Raw genomic sequence first — 18,407 nt, 5'->3', positions numbered from 1 at the left:
GAAACAGAAGCAGTAGCAGAAACAGCAGCAGCAGAAACAGAATCAGCAACAGAAACAGAAGCAGCAGCAGAAACAGAATCAGCAACAGAAACAGAAGCAGCAGCAGAAACAGAATCAGCAGCGTAAACAGTAGCAGCAGCAGAAACAGAAGCAGCAACAGAAATAGAAGCAGCAGAAGCAAAAGCAGCAGCAGAAACTGGAGCGGCAGCAGAAACAGGATCAGCAGCAGAAACAGGACCGGCAGTAGAAACAGGAGCGGGAGCAGAAACAAAATCAGCAGCAGAAGCAGTAGCATCAGAAACAAGAGCAGAAGCAGAAACAGAGGCAGCAGCAGAAATAGAAGCAGCAGAAACAAGAGCAGCAACAGAAACAGCAACAGAAAAAACAGATGTAGCAGAAACAGAAGCAGCAGCAGGAACATAAGCGGCAGCAGAATCAAAGTCAGCAGCAGAAACAGTAGCAGCAGAAACAAGAGCAGAAGCAGAAACAGAGGCAGCAGCAGAAATAGAAGCAGCAGAAACAAGAGCAGCAACAGAAACAGCAACAGCAAAAACAGAAGTAGCAGAAACAGAAGCAGCAGTAGAAACAAAAGCAGCAGCAGAAACAGCAGCTTCAGAAATAGCAGCAGCAGAAACAGAAGCAGCTGCAGAAACAGGAGCAGCAGCAGAAAGAGCAGTAGCAGAAACAGAAGCAGCAGCAGAAACAAAAGCAGCAGCAGAAATAGTAGCAGCAAAAACAGGAGCGGCAGCAGAACCAGAATCAGCAGCAGAAATAGTAGCAGCAGAAACACAAGCAGCTGCAGAAACAGGAGCAGCAGCTGAAACAGCAATAGCAGAAACAGAAGCAGCAGCAGAAAAAGAAGCAACAAAAACAGAAGCAGCAGCAGAAACAGAAACAGCAAAACATAAGCAGCGGCAGAAACAGAAGCAGTAGCAGAAACAGAAGCAGCAGCAGAAACAGCAGCAGCAGCAGAAACAGCAGCAGCAGCAGAAACAGGAGAAGCAGCAGAAACAGGAGTGGCAGCAGAAACAGGAGCGGCAGCAGAAACAGGAGCAACAGGAGAAACAGGAGCGGCAGAAGAGACAGAAGCAGCAGCAGAAACAGTAGCAGCAGAAACACGAGCAGCAGCAGAAACAGAGGCAGCAGCAGAAATAGAAACAGCAGAAACAAGAGCAGCAACAGAAACAGCAACAGCAAAAACAGAAGTAGCAGAAACAGAAGCAGCAGCAGAAACATAAGCAGCAGAAACAGAAGCAGCAGCAGAACCAGCAGCTTCAGAAATAGCAGCAGCAGAAACAGAAGCAGCTGCAGACACAGCAGCAGCAGCAGAAACAGCAGTAGCAGAAACAGAAGCAGCAGCAGAAACAGCAGCAGCAGAAACAGAAGCAGCTGCTGAAATAGGAGCTGAGGCAGAAAGAGCAGTAGCAGAAACAGAAGCAGCAGCAGAAACAAGAGCAGCAGCAGAAATAGTAGCATCAAAAACAGGAGCGGCAGCAGAACCAGAATCAGCAGCAGAAACCGAGGCAGCAGCAGAAACAGGAGTGGCAGCCGAAACAGATGCAGCAGCAGAAACAGAAGCAACAGAAACAGAATCAGCAGCAGAAACAGAAGCAGCAGCAGAAAGAAGTGCAGCAGCAGAGACAGCAGTAGCAACAGAAACAGAATCAGCAGCAGAAAAAGAAGCAGCAGAAACATAAGCAGCAGCAGAAACAGAAGCAGCAGCAGAAACAGAAGCAGCAGAAAGAGAAGCAGCAGCAGAAACAGAAAAAGCAGAAACATAAGCAGCAGCAGAAACAGGAGTATCAGCAGAAATAGAAGCATTAGAAACAGAAGCAGCAGCAGAAACAAGAGCAGCAGCAGAAACAGGAGCAGCAGCAGAAACAGAAGCAGCAGCAGAAACAAGAGAAGCAGCAGAAACAGCAGCAGCAGAGACAGTAGCAGCAGAAACAGACGCAGCAGCAGAAACAGGAGCAACAGCAGAAACAGAAGCAGCAGCAGAAACAGAAGCAACAGAAACAGTATCAGCAGCAGAAACAGCAGCAGCAGAAACAGAAGCAGCAGCAGAAACAAGTGCAGCAGCAGACAAAGCAATAGCAGCAGAAACAGAATCAGCAGCAGAAAAAGAAGCAGCAGAAACATAAGCAGCAGCAGAAACAGAAGCAGCAGCAGAAACAAAAGCAGCAGAAAGAGAAGCAGCAGCAGCAACAGAAACAGCAGAAACATAAGCAGCAGCAGAAAGAGGAGCAGCAGCAGAAATAGAAGCATTAGAAACAGAAGCAGCAGCAGAAACAAGAGCAGCAGCAGAAACAGGAGAAGCGGCAGAAACAGAGGCAGCAGCAGAAACAGAAACAGCAGAAACAGAAGCAGCAGCAGAAACAGCAGCAGCAGAGACAGTAGCAGCAGAAACAGACGCTGCTGCAGAAACAGGAGCAGCAGCAGAAACAGAAGCAGCAGAAACAGCAGCAGCAGAAACAGAAGCAGCTGCAGAAACAGGAGCAGCAGCAGAAAGAGCAGTAGCAGAAACAGAAGCAGCAGCAGAAACAAGAGCAGCAGCAGAAATAGTAGCTGCAAAAACAGGAGCGGCAGCAGAACCAGAATCAGCAGCAGAAACCGAGGCAGCAGCAGAAACAGGAGCGGCAGCAGAAACAGAAGCTGCAGAAACAGCAGCAGAAACAGGAGCAGCAGCAGAAACAGAGGCAGCAACAGAAATAGAAGCAGCAGAAACAAGAGCAGCAGCAGAAACAGGAACGGCAGCAGAAACAGGAGCAGCAGCAGAAACAGGAGCGGCAGCAGAAACAGAAGCAGCAGCAGAAACAGGAAGCTGCAGAATTAGAAGCAGCAGAAACAAGAGCAGCAGCAGAAACAGCAGCAGCAGAGACAGCAGCAGAAATAGAAGCAGCTGCAGAAACAGAAGCAGCAGCAGAAACAGCAGCAGCAGAAAAAGCAGCAGCAGAAACAGAGGCAGCAGAAACAGAAGCAGCTGCAGAAACAGAAGCAGCAGAAACATAAGCTGCAGCAGAAAAAGAAGCAGCAGAAAAAGAAGCAGCAGTAGATAAAGAAGCAGCAGCAGAAACAAGAGGAGCAGCAGAAACAGCAGCAGCAGAGACAGTAGTAGCAGAAACAGAAGCAGCTGCAGAAACAGGAGCAGCAGCAGAAACAGCAGCAGCAGAAACAGCAGCAGCAGAGGCAGCAACAGCAGAAACAGAAGCAGTTGCAGAAAAAAGAGCAGCAGCTGCAATAGTAGCAGCAGAAACAGGAGTGGCAGCAGAAACAAAATCAGCAGCAGAAACAGAGGCAGCTGCAGAAACAGAAACAGCAGAAACAGAAACAGCAGCAGAAACAGAAGCAGCAGAAACAGAAGCAGCAGCATAAACAGAAGCAGCATCAGAAAAAGCAGCAGCAGAAACAGCAGCAGCAGAAAGAGAATCAGCACCAGAAACAAAATCAGTAGCAGAGACAGCAGCAGCAGCATAAACATAATCAGCTGCAGAAACAGGAGCAGCAGCAGAAACAGAATCAGCAGCAGAGAAAGAAGCATCAGCAGAAACAGGAGCAACAGCAGAAACAAAATCAGCAGCAGAAACAGAGGCAGCTGCAGAAACAGAAACAGCAGAAACAGAAACAGCAGCAGAAACAGAAGCAGCAGAAACAGAAGCAGCAGTAGAAACATAAGCAGCTGCAGAAACAGAAGCAGTAGCAGAAACAGAAAAAGCAGAAACATAAGCAGCAGCAGAAACAGGAGTATCAGCAGAAATAGAAGCATTAGAAACAGAAGCAGCAGCAGAAACAAGAGCAGCAGCAGAAACAGGAGCAGCAGCAGAAACAGAAGCAGCAGCAGAAACAAGAGAAGCAGCAGAAACAGCAGCAGCAGAGACAGTAGCAGCAGAAACAGACGCAGCAGCAGAAACAGGAGCAACAGCAGAAACAGAAGCAGCAGCAGAAACAGAAGCAACAGAAACAGTATCAGCAGCAGAAACAGCAGCAGCAGAAACAGAAGCAGCAGCAGAAACAGGTGCAGCAGCAGAAAAAGCAGTAGCAGCAGAAACAGAATCAGCAGCAGAAAAAGAAGCAGCAGAAACATAAGCAGCAGCAGAAACAGAAGCAGCAGCAGAAACAAAAGCAGCAGAAAGAGAAGCAGCAGCAGCAACAGAAACAGCAGAAACATAAGCAGCAGCAGAAAGAGGAGCAGCAGCAGAAATAGAAGCATTAGAAACAGAAGCAGCAGCAGAAACAAGAGCAGCAGCAGAAACAGGAGAAGTGGCAGAAACAGAGGCAGCAGCAGAAACAGAAACAGCAGAAACAGAAGCAGCAGCAGAAACAGCAGCAGCAGAGACAGTAGCAGCAGAAACAGACGCTGCTGCAGAAACAGGAGCAGCAGCAGAAACAGAAGCAGCAGAAACAGCAGCAGCAGAAACAGAAGCAGCTGCAGAAACAGGAGCAGCAGCAGAAAGAGCAGTAGCAGAAACAGAAGCAGCAGCAGAAACAAGAGCAGCAGCAGAAATAGTAGCTGCAAAAACAGGAGCGGCAGCAGAACCAGAATCAGCAGCAGAAACCGAGGCAGCAGCAGAAACAGGAGCGGCAGCAGAAACAGAAGCTGCAGAAACAGCAGCAGAAACAGGAGCAGCAGCAGAAACAGAGGCAGCAACAGAAATAGAAGCAGCAGAAACAAGAGCAGCAGCAGAAACAGGAACGGCAGCAGAAACAGGAGCAGCAGCAGAAACAGGAGCGGCAGCAGAAACAGAAGCAGCAGCAGAAACAGGAAGCTGCAGAAATAGAAGCAGCAGAAACAAGAGCAGCAGCAGAAACAGCAGCAGCAGAGACAGCAGCAGAAATAGAAGCAGCTGCAGAAACAGAAGCAGCAGCAGAAACAGCAGCAGCAGAAAAAGCAGCAGCAGAAACAGAGGCAGCAGAAACAGAAGCAGCTGCAGAAACAGAAGCAGCAGAAACATAAGCTGCAGCAGAAAAAGAAGCAGCAGAAAAAGAAGCAGCAGTAGATAAAGAAGCAGCAGCAGAAACAAGAGGAGCAGCAGAAACAGCAGCAGCAGAGACAGTAGTAGCAGAAACAGAAGCAGCTGCAGAAACAGGAGCAGCAGCAGAAACAGCAGCAGCAGAAACAGCAGCAGCAGAGGCAGCAACAGCAGAAACAGAAGCAGTTGCAGAAAAAAGAGCAGCAGCTGCAATAGTAGCAGCAGAAACAGGAGTGGCAGCAGAAACAAAATCAGCAGCAGAAACAGAGGCAGCTGCAGAAACAGAAACAGCAGCAGAAACAGAAGCAGCAGAAACAGAAGCAGCAGCATAAACAGAAGCAGCATCAGAAAAAGCAGCAGCAGAAACAGCAGCAGCAGAAAGAGAATCAGCACCAGAAACAAAATCAGTAGCAGAGACAGCAGCAGCAGCATAAACATAATCAGCTGCAGAAACAGGAGCAGCAGCAGAAACAGAATCAGCAGCAGAGAAAGAAGCATCAGCAGAAACAGGAGCAACAGCAGAAACAAAATCAGCAGCAGAAACAGAGGCAGCTGCAGAAACAGAAACAGCAGAAACAGAAACAGCAGCAGAAACAGAAGCAGCAGAAACAGAAGCAGCAGTAGAAACATAAGCAGCTGCAGAAACAGAAGCAGTAGCAGAAACAGCAGCAGCAGAAACAGAATCAGCAACAGAAACAGAAGCAGCAGCAGAAACAGAATCAGCAACAGAAACAGCAGCAGCAGAAACAGAAGCAGCTGCTGAAATAGGAGCTGAGGCAGAAAGAGCAGTAGCAGAAACAGAAGCAGCAGCAGAAACAAGAGCAGCAGCAGAAATAGTAGCATCAAAAACAGGAGCGGCAGCAGAACCAGAATCAGCAGCAGAAACCGAGGCAGCAGCAGAAACAGGAGTAGCAGCCGAAACAGATGCAGCAGCAGAAACAGAAGCAACAGAAACAGAATCAGCAGCAGAAACAGAAGCAGCAGCAGAAAGAAGTGCAGCAGCAGAGACAGCAGTAGCAACAGAAACAGAATCAGCAGCAGAAAAAGAAGCAGCAGAAACATAAGCAGCAGCAGAAACAGAAGCAGCAGCAGAAACAGAAGCAGCAGAAAGAGAAGCAGCAGCAGAAACAGAAAAAGCAGAAACATAAGCAGCAGCAGAAACAGGAGTATCAGCAGAAATAGAAGCATTAGAAACAGAAGCAGCAGCAGAAACAAGAGCAGCAGCAGAAACAGGAGCAGCAGCAGAAACAGAAGCAGCAGCAGAAACAAGAGAAGCAGCAGAAACAGCAGCAGCAGAGACAGTAGCAGCAGAAACAGACGCAGCAGCAGAAACAGGAGCAACAGCAGAAACAGAAGCAGCAGCAGAAACAGAAGCAACAGAAACAGTATCAGCAGCAGAAACAGCAGCAGCAGAAACAGAAGCAGCAGCAGAAACAAGTGCAGCAGCAGACAAAGCAGTAGCAGCAGAAACAGAATCAGCAGCAGAAAAAGAAGCAGCAGAAACATAAGCAGCAGCAGAAACAGAAGCAGCAGCAGAAACAAAAGCAGCAGAAAGAGAAGCAGCAGCAGCAACAGAAACAGCAGAAACATAAGCAGCAGCAGAAAGAGGAGCAGCAGCAGAAATAGAAGCATTAGAAACAGAAGCAGCAGCAGAAACAAGAGCAGCAGCAGAAACAGGAGAAGCGGCAGAAACAGAGGCAGCAGCAGAAACAGAAACAGCAGAAACAGAAGCAGCAGCAGAAACAGCAGCAGCAGAGACAGTAGCAGCAGAAACAGACGCTGCTGCAGAAACAGGAGCAGCAGCAGAAACAGAAGCAGCAGAAACAGCAGCAGCAGAAACAGAAGCAGCTGCAGAAACAGGAGCAGCAGCAGAAAGAGCAGTAGCAGAAACAGAAGCAGCAGCAGAAACAAGAGCAGCAGCAGAAATAGTAGCTGCAAAAACAGGAGCGGCAGCAGAACCAGAATCAGCAGCAGAAACCGAGGCAGCAGCAGAAACAGGAGCGGCAGCAGAAACAGAAGCTGCAGAAACAGCAGCAGAAACAGGAGCAGCAGCAGAAACAGAGGCAGCAACAGAAATAGAAGCAGCAGAAACAAGAGCAGCAGCAGAAACAGGAACGGCAGCAGAAACAGGAGCAGCAGCAGAAACAGGAGCGGCAGCAGAAACAGAAGCAGCAGCAGAAACAGGAAGCTGCAGAATTAGAAGCAGCAGAAACAAGAGCAGCAGCAGAAACAGCAGCAGCAGAGACAGCAGCAGAAATAGAAGCAGCTGCAGAAACAGAAGCAGCAGCAGAAACAGCAGCAGCAGAAAAAGCAGCAGCAGAAACAGAGGCAGCAGAAACAGAAGCAGCTGCAGAAACAGAAGCAGCAGAAACATAAGCTGCAGCAGAAAAAGAAGCAGCAGAAAAAGAAGCAGCAGTAGATAAAGAAGCAGCAGCAGAAACAAGAGGAGCAGCAGAAACAGCAGCAGCAGAGACAGTAGTAGCAGAAACAGAAGCAGCTGCAGAAACAGGAGCAGCAGCAGAAACAGCAGCAGCAGAAACAGCAGCAGCAGAGGCAGCAACAGCAGAAACAGAAGCAGTTGCAGAAAAAAGAGCAGCAGCTGCAATAGTAGCAGCAGAAACAGGAGTGGCAGCAGAAACAAAATCAGCAGCAGAAACAGAGGCAGCTGCAGAAACAGAAACAGCAGAAACAGAAACAGCAGCAGAAACAGAAGCAGCAGAAACAGAAGCAGCAGCATAAACAGAAGCAGCATCAGAAAAAGCAGCAGCAGAAACAGCAGCAGCAGAAAGAGAATCAGCACCAGAAACAAAATCAGTAGCAGAGACAGCAGCAGCAGCATAAACATAATCAGCTGCAGAAACAGGAGCAGCAGCAGAAACAGAATCAGCAGCAGAGAAAGAAGCATCAGCAGAAACAGGAGCAACAGCAGAAACAAAATCAGCAGCAGAAACAGAGGCAGCTGCAGAAACAGAAACAGCAGAAACAGAAACAGCAGCAGAAACAGAAGCAGCAGAAACAGAAGCAGCAGTAGAAACATAAGCAGCTGCAGAAACAGAAGCAGTAGCAGAAACAGAAAAAGCAGAAACATAAGCAGCAGCAGAAACAGGAGTATCAGCAGAAATAGAAGCATTAGAAACAGAAGCAGCAGCAGAAACAAGAGCAGCAGCAGAAACAGGAGCAGCAGCAGAAACAGAAGCAGCAGCAGAAACAAGAGAAGCAGCAGAAACAGCAGCAGCAGAGACAGTAGCAGCAGAAACAGACGCAGCAGCAGAAACAGGAGCAACAGCAGAAACAGAAGCAGCAGCAGAAACAGAAGCAACAGAAACAGTATCAGCAGCAGAAACAGCAGCAGCAGAAACAGAAGCAGCAGCAGAAACAGGTGCAGCAGCAGAAAAAGCAGTAGCAGCAGAAACAGAATCAGCAGCAGAAAAAGAAGCAGCAGAAACATAAGCAGCAGCAGAAACAGAAGCAGCAGCAGAAACAAAAGCAGCAGAAAGAGAAGCAGCAGCAGCAACAGAAACAGCAGAAACATAAGCAGCAGCAGAAAGAGGAGCAGCAGCAGAAATAGAAGCATTAGAAACAGAAGCAGCAGCAGAAACAAGAGCAGCAGCAGAAACAGGAGAAGTGGCAGAAACAGAGGCAGCAGCAGAAACAGAAACAGCAGAAACAGAAGCAGCAGCAGAAACAGCAGCAGCAGAGACAGTAGCAGCAGAAACAGACGCTGCTGCAGAAACAGGAGCAGCAGCAGAAACAGAAGCAGCAGAAACAGCAGCAGCAGAAACAGAAGCAGCTGCAGAAACAGGAGCAGCAGCAGAAAGAGCAGTAGCAGAAACAGAAGCAGCAGCAGAAACAAGAGCAGCAGCAGAAATAGTAGCTGCAAAAACAGGAGCGGCAGCAGAACCAGAATCAGCAGCAGAAACCGAGGCAGCAGCAGAAACAGGAGCGGCAGCAGAAACAGAAGCTGCAGAAACAGCAGCAGAAACAGGAGCAGCAGCAGAAACAGAGGCAGCAACAGAAATAGAAGCAGCAGAAACAAGAGCAGCAGCAGAAACAGGAATGGCAGCAGAAACAGGAGCAGCAGCAGAAACAGGAGCGGCAGCAGAAACAGAAGCAGCAGCAGAAACAGGAAGCTGCAGAAATAGAAGCAGCAGAAACAAGAGCAGCAGCAGAAACAGCAGCAGCAGAGACAGCAGCAGAAATAGAAGCAGCTGCAGAAACAGAAGCAGCAGCAGAAACAGCAGCAGCAGAAAAAGCAGCAGCAGAAACAGAGGCAGCAGAAACAGAAGCAGCTGCAGAAACAGAAGCAGCAGAAACATAAGCTGCAGCAGAAAAAGAAGCAGCAGAAAAAGAAGCAGCAGTAGATAAAGAAGCAGCAGCAGAAACAAGAGGAGCAGCAGAAACAGCAGCAGCAGAGACAGTAGTAGCAGAAACAGAAGCAGCTGCAGAAACAGGAGCAGCAGCAGAAACAGCAGCAGCAGAAACAGCAGCAGCAGAGGCAGCAACAGCAGAAACAGAAGCAGTTGCAGAAAAAAGAGCAGCAGCTGCAATAGTAGCAGCAGAAACAGGAGTGGCAGCAGAAACAAAATCAGCAGCAGAAACAGAGGCAGCTGCAGAAACAGAAACAGCAGCAGAAACAGAAGCAGCAGAAACAGAAGCAGCAGCATAAACAGAAGCAGCATCAGAAAAAGCAGCAGCAGAAACAGCAGCAGCAGAAAGAGAATCAGCACCAGAAACAAAATCAGTAGCAGAGACAGCAGCAGCAGCATAAACATAATCAGCTGCAGAAACAGGAGCAGCAGCAGAAACAGAATCAGCAGCAGAGAAAGAAGCATCAGCAGAAACAGGAGCAACAGCAGAAACAAAATCAGCAGCAGAAACAGAGGCAGCTGCAGAAACAGAAACAGCAGAAACAGAAACAGCAGCAGAAACAGAAGCAGCAGAAACAGAAGCAGCAGTAGAAACATAAGCAGCTGCAGAAACAGAAGCAGTAGCAGAAACAGCAGCAGCAGAAACAGAATCAGCAACAGAAACAGAAGCAGCAGCAGAAACAGAATCAGCAACAGAAACAGCAGCAGCAGAAACAGAAGCAGCTGCTGAAATAGGAGCTGAGGCAGAAAGAGCAGTAGCAGAAACAGAAGCAGCAGCAGAAACAAGAGCAGCAGCAGAAATAGTAGCATCAAAAACAGGAGCGGCAGCAGAACCAGAATCAGCAGCAGAAACCGAGGCAGCAGCAGAAACAGGAGTAGCAGCCGAAACAGATGCAGCAGCAGAAACAGAAGCAACAGAAACAGAATCAGCAGCAGAAACAGAAGCAGCAGCAGAAAGAAGTGCAGCAGCAGAGACAGCAGTAGCAACAGAAACAGAATCAGCAGCAGAAAAAGAAGCAGCAGAAACATAAGCAGCAGCAGAAACAGAAGCAGCAGCAGAAACAGAAGCAGCAGAAAGAGAAGCAGCAGCAGAAACAGAAAAAGCAGAAACATAAGCAGCAGCAGAAACAGGAGTATCAGCAGAAATAGAAGCATTAGAAACAGAAGCAGCAGCAGAAACAAGAGCAGCAGCAGAAACAGGAGCAGCAGCAGAAACAGAAGCAGCAGCAGAAACAAGAGAAGCAGCAGAAACAGCAGCAGCAGAGACAGTAGCAGCAGAAACAGACGCAGCAGCAGAAACAGGAGCAACAGCAGAAACAGAAGCAGCAGCAGAAACAGAAGCAACAGAAACAGTATCAGCAGCAGAAACAGCAGCAGCAGAAACAGAAGCAGCAGCAGAAACAAGTGCAGCAGCAGACAAAGCAGTAGCAGCAGAAACAGAATCAGCAGCAGAAAAAGAAGCAGCAGAAACATAAGCAGCAGCAGAAACAGAAGCAGCAGCAGAAACAAAAGCAGCAGAAAGAGAAGCAGCAGCAGCAACAGAAACAGCAGAAACATAAGCAGCAGCAGAAAGAGGAGCAGCAGCAGAAATAGAAGCATTAGAAACAGAAGCAGCAGCAGAAACAAGAGCAGCAGCAGAAACAGGAGAAGCGGCAGAAACAGAGGCAGCAGCAGAAACAGAAACAGCAGAAACAGAAGCAGCAGCAGAAACAGCAGCAGCAGAGACAGTAGCAGCAGAAACAGACGCTGCTGCAGAAACAGGAGCAGCAGCAGAAACAGAAGCAGCAGAAACAGCAGCAGCAGAAACAGAAGCAGCTGCAGAAACAGGAGCAGCAGCAGAAAGAGCAGTAGCAGAAACAGAAGCAGCAGCAGAAACAAGAGCAGCAGCAGAAATAGTAGCTGCAAAAACAGGAGCGGCAGCAGAACCAGAATCAGCAGCAGAAACCGAGGCAGCAGCAGAAACAGGAGCGGCAGCAGAAACAGAAGCTGCAGAAACAGCAGCAGAAACAGGAGCAGCAGCAGAAACAGAGGCAGCAACAGAAATAGAAGCAGCAGAAACAAGAGCAGCAGCAGAAACAGGAACGGCAGCAGAAACAGGAGCAGCAGCAGAAACAGGAGCGGCAGCAGAAACAGAAGCAGCAGCAGAAACAGGAAGCTGCAGAATTAGAAGCAGCAGAAACAAGAGCAGCAGCAGAAACAGCAGCAGCAGAGACAGCAGCAGAAATAGAAGCAGCTGCAGAAACAGAAGCAGCAGCAGAAACAGCAGCAGCAGAAAAAGCAGCAGCAGAAACAGAGGCAGCAGAAACAGAAGCAGCTGCAGAAACAGAAGCAGCAGAAACATAAGCTGCAGCAGAAAAAGAAGCAGCAGAAAAAGAAGCAGCAGTAGATAAAGAAGCAGCAGCAGAAACAAGAGGAGCAGCAGAAACAGCAGCAGCAGAGACAGTAGTAGCAGAAACAGAAGCAGCTGCAGAAACAGGAGCAGCAGCAGAAACAGCAGCAGCAGAAACAGCAGCAGCAGAGGCAGCAACAGCAGAAACAGAAGCAGTTGCAGAAAAAAGAGCAGCAGCTGCAATAGTAGCAGCAGAAACAGGAGTGGCAGCAGAAACAAAATCAGCAGCAGAAACAGAGGCAGCTGCAGAAACAGAAACAGCAGCAGAAACAGAAGCAGCAGAAACAGAAGCAGCAGCATAAACAGAAGCAGCATCAGAAAAAGCAGCAGCAGAAACAGCAGCAGCAGAAAGAGAATCAGCACCAGAAACAAAATCAGTAGCAGAGACAGCAGCAGCAGCATAAACATAATCAGCTGCAGAAACAGGAGCAGCAGCAGAAACAGAATCAGCAGCAGAGAAAGAAGCATCAGCAGAAACAGGAGCAACAGCAGAAACAAAATCAGCAGCAGAAACAGAGGCAGCTGCAGAAACAGAAACAGCAGAAACAGAAACAGCAGCAGAAACAGAAGCAGCAGAAACAGAAGCAGCAGTAGAAACATAAGCAGCTGCAGAAACAGAAGCAGTAGCAGAAACAGCAGCAGCAGAAACAGAATCAGCAACAGAAACAGAAGCAGCAGCAGAAACAGAATCAGCAACAGAAACAGCAGCAGCAGAAACAGAAGCAGCTGCTGAAATAGGAGCTGAGGCAGAAAGAGCAGTAGCAGAAACAGAAGCAGCAGCAGAAACAAGAGCAGCAGCAGAAATAGTAGCATCAAAAACAGGAGCGGCAGCAGAACCAGAATCAGCAGCAGAAACCGAGGCAGCAGCAGAAACAGGAGTAGCAGCCGAAACAGATGCAGCAGCAGAAACAGAAGCAACAGAAACAGAATCAGCAGCAGAAACAGAAGCAGCAGCAGAAAGAAGAGCAGCAGCAGAGACAGCAGTAGCAACAGAAACAGAATCAGCAGCAGAAAAAGAAGCAGCAGAAACATAAGCAGCAGCAGAAACAGAAGCAGCAGCAGAAACAGAAGCAGCAGAAAGAGAAGCAGCAGCAGAAACAGAAAAAGCAGAAACATAAGCAGCAGCAGAAACAGGAGTATCAGCAGAAATAGAAGCATTAGAAACAGAAGCAGCAGCAGAAACAAGAGCAGCAGCAGAAACAGGAGCAGCAGCAGAAACAGAAGCAGCAGCAGAAACAAGAGAAGCAGCAGAAACAGCAGCAGCAGAGACAGTAGCAGCAGAAACAGACGCAGCAGCAGAAACAGGAGCAACAGCAGAAACAGAAGCAGCAGCAGAAACAGAAGCAACAGAAACAGTATCAGCAGCAGAAACAGCAGCAGCAGAAACAGAAGCAGCAGCAGAAACAAGTGCAGCAGCAGACAAAGCAGTAGCAGCAGAAACAGAATCAGCAGCAGAAAAAGAAGCAGCAGAAACATAAGCAGCAGCAGAAACAGAAGCAGCAGCAGAAACAAAAGCAGCAGAAAGAGAAGCAGCAGCAGCAACAGAAACAGCAGAAACATAAGCAGCAGCACAAAGAGGAGCAGCAGCAGAAATAGAAGCATTAGAAACAGAAGCAGCAGCAGAAACAAGAGCAGCAGCAGAAACAGGAGAAGCGGCAGAAACAGAGGCAGCAGCAGAAACAGAAACAGCAGAAACAGAAGCAGCAGCAGAAACAGCAGCAGCAGAGACAGTAGCAGCAGAAACAGACGCTGCTGCAGAAACAGGAGCAGCAGCAGAAACAGAAGCAGCAGAAACAGCAGCAGCAGAAACAGAAGCAGCTGCAGAAACAGGAGCAGCAGCAGAAAGAGCAGTAGCAGAAACAGAAGCAGCAGCAGAAACAAGAGCAGCAGCAGAAATAGTAGCTGCAAAAACAGGAGCGGCAGCAGAACCAGAATCAGCAGCAGAAACCGAGGCAGCAGCAGAAACAGGAGCGGCAGCAGAAACAGAAGCTGCAGAAACAGCAGCAGAAACAGGAGCAGCAGCAGAAACAGAGGCAGCAACAGAAATAGAAGCAGCAGAAACAAGAGCAGCAGCAGAAACAGGAACGGCAGCAGAAACAGGAGCAGCAGCAGAAACAGGAGCGGCAGCAGAAACAGAAGCAGCAGCAGAAACAGGAAGCTGCAGAATTAGAAGCAGCAGAAACAAGAGCAGCAGCAGAAACAGCAGCAGCAGAGACAGCAGCAGAAATAGAAGCAGCTGCAGAAACAGAAGCAGCAGCAGAAACAGCAGCAGCAGAAAAAGCAGCAGCAGAAACAGAGGCAGCAGAAACAGAAGCAGCTGCAGAAACAGAAGCAGCAGAAACATAAGCTGCAGCAGAAAAAGAAGCAGCAGAAAAAGAAGCAGCAGTAGATAAAGAAGCAGCAGCAGAAACAAGAGGAGCAGCAGAAACAGCAGCAGCAGAGACAGTAGTAGCAGAAACAGAAGCAGCTGCAGAAACAGGAGCAGCAGCAGAAACAGCAGCAGCAGAAACAGCAGCAGCAGAGGCAGCAACAGCAGAAACAGAAGCAGTTGCAGAAAAAAGAGCAGCAGCTGCAATAGTAGCAGCAGAAACAGGAGTGGCAGCAGAAACAAAATCAGCAGCAGAAACAGAGGCAGCTGCAGAAACAGAAACAGCAGAAACAGAAACAGCAGCAGAAACAGAAGCAGCAGAAACAGAAGCAGCAGCATAAACAGAAGCAGCATCAGAAAAAGCAGCAGCAGAAACAGCAGCAGCAGAAAGAGAATCAGCACCAGAAACAAAATCAGTAGCAGAGACAGCAGCAGCAGCATAAACATAATCAGCTGCAGAAACAGGAGCAGCAGCAGAAACAGAATCAGCAGCAGAGAAAGAAGCATCAGCAGAAACAGGAGCAACAGCAGAAACAAAATCAGCAGCAGAAACAGAGGCAGATGCAGAAACAGAAACAGCAGAAACAGAAACAGCAGCAGAAACAGAAGCAGCAGAAACAGAAGCAGCAGTAGAAACATAAGCAGCTGCAGAAACAGAAGCAGTAGCAGAAACAGCAGCAGCAGAAACAGAATCAGCAACAGAAACAGAAGCAGCAGCAGAAACAGAATCAGCAACAGAAACAGAAGCAGCAGCAGAAACAGAATCAGCAGCGTAAACAGTAGCAGCAGCAGAAACAGAAGCAGCAACAGAAATAGAAGCAGCAGAAGCAAAAGCAGCAGCAGAAACTGGAGCGGCAGCAGAAACAGGATCAGCAGCAGAAACAGGACCGGCAGTAGAAACAGGAGCGGGAGCAGAAACAAAATCAGCAGCAGAAACAGTAGCATCAGAAACAAGAGCAGAAGCAGAAACAGAGGCAGCAGCAGAAATAGAAGCAGCAGAAACAAGAGCAGCAACAGAAACAGCAACAGAAAAAACAGATGTAGCAGAAACAGAAGCAGCAGCAGGAACATAAGCGGCAGCAGAATCAAAGTCAGCAGCAGAAACAGTAGCAGCAGAAACAAGAGCAGAAGCAGAAACAGAGGCAGCAGCAGAAATAGAAGCAGCAGAAACAAGAGCAGCAACAGAAACAGCAACAGCAAAAACAGAAGTAGCAGAAACAGAAGCAGCAGTAGAAACAAAAGCAGCAGCAGAAACAGCAGCTTCAGAAATAGCAGCAGCAGAAACAGAAGCAGCTGCAGAAACAGGAGCAGCAGCAGAAAGAGCAGTAGCAGAAACAGAAGCAGCAGCAGAAACAAAAGCAGCAGCAGAAATAGTAGCAGCAAAAACAGGAGCGGCAGCAGAACCAGAATCAGCAGCAGAAATAGTAGCAGCAGAAACACAAGCAGCTGCAGAAACAGGAGCAGCAGCTGAAACAGCAATAGCAGAAACAGAAGCAGTAGCAGAAAAAGAAGCAACAAAAACAGAAGCAGCAGCAGAAACAGAAACAGCAAAACATAAGCAGCGGCAGAAACAGAAGCAGTAGCAGAAACAGAAGCAGCAGCAGAAACAGCAGCAGCAGCAGAAACAGCAGCAGCAGCAGAAACAGGAGAAGCAGCAGAAACAGGAGTGGCAGCAGAAACAGGAGCGGCAGCAGAAACAGGAGCAACAGGAGAAACAGGAGCGGCAGAAGAGACAGAAGCAGCAGCAGAAACAGTAGCAGCAGAAACACGAGCAGCAGCAGAAACAGAGGCAGCAGCAGAAATAGAAACAGCAGAAACAAGAGCAGCAACAGAAACAGCAACAGCAAAAACAGAAGTAGCAGAAACAGAAGCAGCAGCAGAAACATAAGCAGCAGAAACAGAAGCAGCAGCAGAACCAGCAGCTTCAGAAATAGCAGCAGCAGAAACAGAAGCAGCGGCAGACACAGCAGCAGCAGCAGAAACAGCAGTAGCAGAAACAGAAGCAGCAGCAGAAACAGCAGCAGCAGAAACAGAAGCAGCTGCTGAAATAGGAGCTGAGGCAGAAAGAGCAGTAGCAGAAACAGAAGCAGCAGCAGAAACAAGAGCAGCAGCAGAAATAGTAGCATCAAAAACAGGAGCGGCAGCAGAACCAGAATCAGCAGCAGAAACCGAGGCAGCAGCAGAAACAGGAGTGGCAGCCGAAACAGATGCAGCAGCAGAAACAGAAGCAACAGGAACAGAATCAGCAGCAGAAACAGAAGCAGCAGCAGAAAGAAGTGCAGCAGCAGAGACAGCAGTAGCAACAGAAACAGAATCAGCAGCAGAAAAAGAAGCAGCAGAAACATAAGCAGCAGCAGAAACAGAAGCAGCAGCAGAAACAGAAGCAGCAGAAAGAGAAGCAGCAGCAGAAACAGAAAAAGCAGAAACATAAGCAGCAGCAGAAACAGGAGTATCAGCAGAAATAGAAGCATTAGAAACAGAAGCAGCAGCAGAAACAAGAGCAGCAGCAGAAACAGGAGCAGCAGCAGAAACAGAAGCAGCAGCAGAAACAAGAGAAGCAGCAGAAACAGCAGCAGCAGAGACAGTAGCAGCAGAAACAGACGCAGCAGCAGAAACAGGAGCAACAGCAGAAACAGAAGCAGCAGCAGAAACAGAAGCAACAGAAACAGTATCAGCAGCAGAAACAGCAGCAGCAGAAACAGAAGCAGCAGCAGAAACAAGTGCAGCAGCAGACAAAGCAGTAGCAGCAGAAACAGAATCAGCAGCAGAAAAAGAAGCAGCAGAAACATAAGCAGCAGCAGAAACAGAAGCAGCAGCAGAAACAAAAGCAGCAGAAAGAGAAGCAGCAGCAGCAACAGAAACAGCAGAAACATAAGCAGCAGCAGAAAGAGGAGAAGCAGCAGAAATAGAAGCATTAGAAACAGAAGCAGCAGCAGAAACAAGAGCAGCAGCAGAAACAGGAGAAGCGGCAGAAACAGAGGCAGCAGCAGAAACAGAAACAGCAGAAACAGAAGCAGCAGCAGAAACAGCAGCAGCAGAGACAGTAGCAGCAGAAACAGACGCTGCTGCAGAAACAGGAGCAGCAGCAGAAACAGAAGCAGCAGAAACAGCAGCAGCAGAAACAAAAGCAGCAGCAGAAATAGTAGCAGCAAAAACAGGAGCGGCAGCAGAACCAGAATCAGCAGCAGAAATAGTAGCAGCAGAAACACAAGCAGCTGCAGAAACAGGAGCAGCAGCTGAAACAGCAATAGCAGAAACAGAAGCATCAGCAGAAAAAGAAGCAACAAAAACAGAAGCAGCAGCAGAAACAGAAACAGCAAAACATAAGCAGCGGCAGAAACAGAAGCAGTAGCAGAAACAGAAGCAGCAGCAGAAACAGCAGCAGCAGCAGAAACAGCAGCAGCAGCAGAAACAGGAGAAGCAGCAGAAACAGGAGTGGCAGCAGAAACAGGAGCGGCAGCAGAAACAGGAGCAACAGGAGAAACAGGAGCGGCAGAAGAGACAGAAGCAGCAGCAGAAACAGTAGCAGCAGAAACACGAGCAGCAGCAGAAACAGAGGCAGCAGCAGAAATAGAAACAGCAGAAACAAGAGCAGCAACAGAAACAGCAACAGCAAAAACAGAAGTAGCAGAAACAGAAGCAGCAGCAGAAACATAAGCAGCAGAAACAGAAGCAGCAGCAGAACCAGCAGCTTCAGAAATAGCAGCAGCAGAAACAGAAGCAGCTGCAGACACAGCAGCAGCAGCAGAAACAGCAGTAGCAGAAACAGAAGCAGCAGCAGAAACAGCAGCAGCAGAAACAGAAGCAGCTGCTGAAATAGGAGCTGAGGCAGAAAGAGCAGTAGCAGAAACAGAAGCAGCAGCAGAAACAAGAGCAGCAGCAGAAATAGTAGCATCAAAAACAGGAGCGGCAGCAGAACCAGAATCAGCAGCAGAAACCGAGGCAGCAGCAGAAACAGGAGTGGCAGCCGAAACAGATGCAGCAGCAGAAACAGAAGCAACAGAAACAGAATCAGCAGCAGAAACAGAAGCAGCAGCAGAAAGAAGTGCAGCAGCAGAGACAGCAGTAGCAACAGAAACAGAATCAGCAGCAGAAAAAGAAGCAGCAGAAACATAAGCAGCAGCAGAAACAGAAGCAGCAGCAGAAACAGAAGCAGCAGAAAGAGAAGCAGCAGCAGAAACAGAAAAAGCAGAAACATAAGCAGCAGCAGAAACAGGAGTATCAGCAGAAATAGAAGCATTAGAAACAGAAGCAGCAGCAGAAACAAGAGCAGCAGCAGAAACAGGAGCAGCAGCAGAAACAGAAGCAGCAGCAGA

This window comes from Carcharodon carcharias, chromosome 1, assembly GCF_017639515.1.
Source record: "Carcharodon carcharias isolate sCarCar2 chromosome 1, sCarCar2.pri, whole genome shotgun sequence".
NCBI classification, from domain to species: domain Eukaryota; kingdom Metazoa; phylum Chordata; class Chondrichthyes; order Lamniformes; family Lamnidae; genus Carcharodon; species Carcharodon carcharias.
This window is presented reverse-complemented; position numbering follows the sequence as displayed.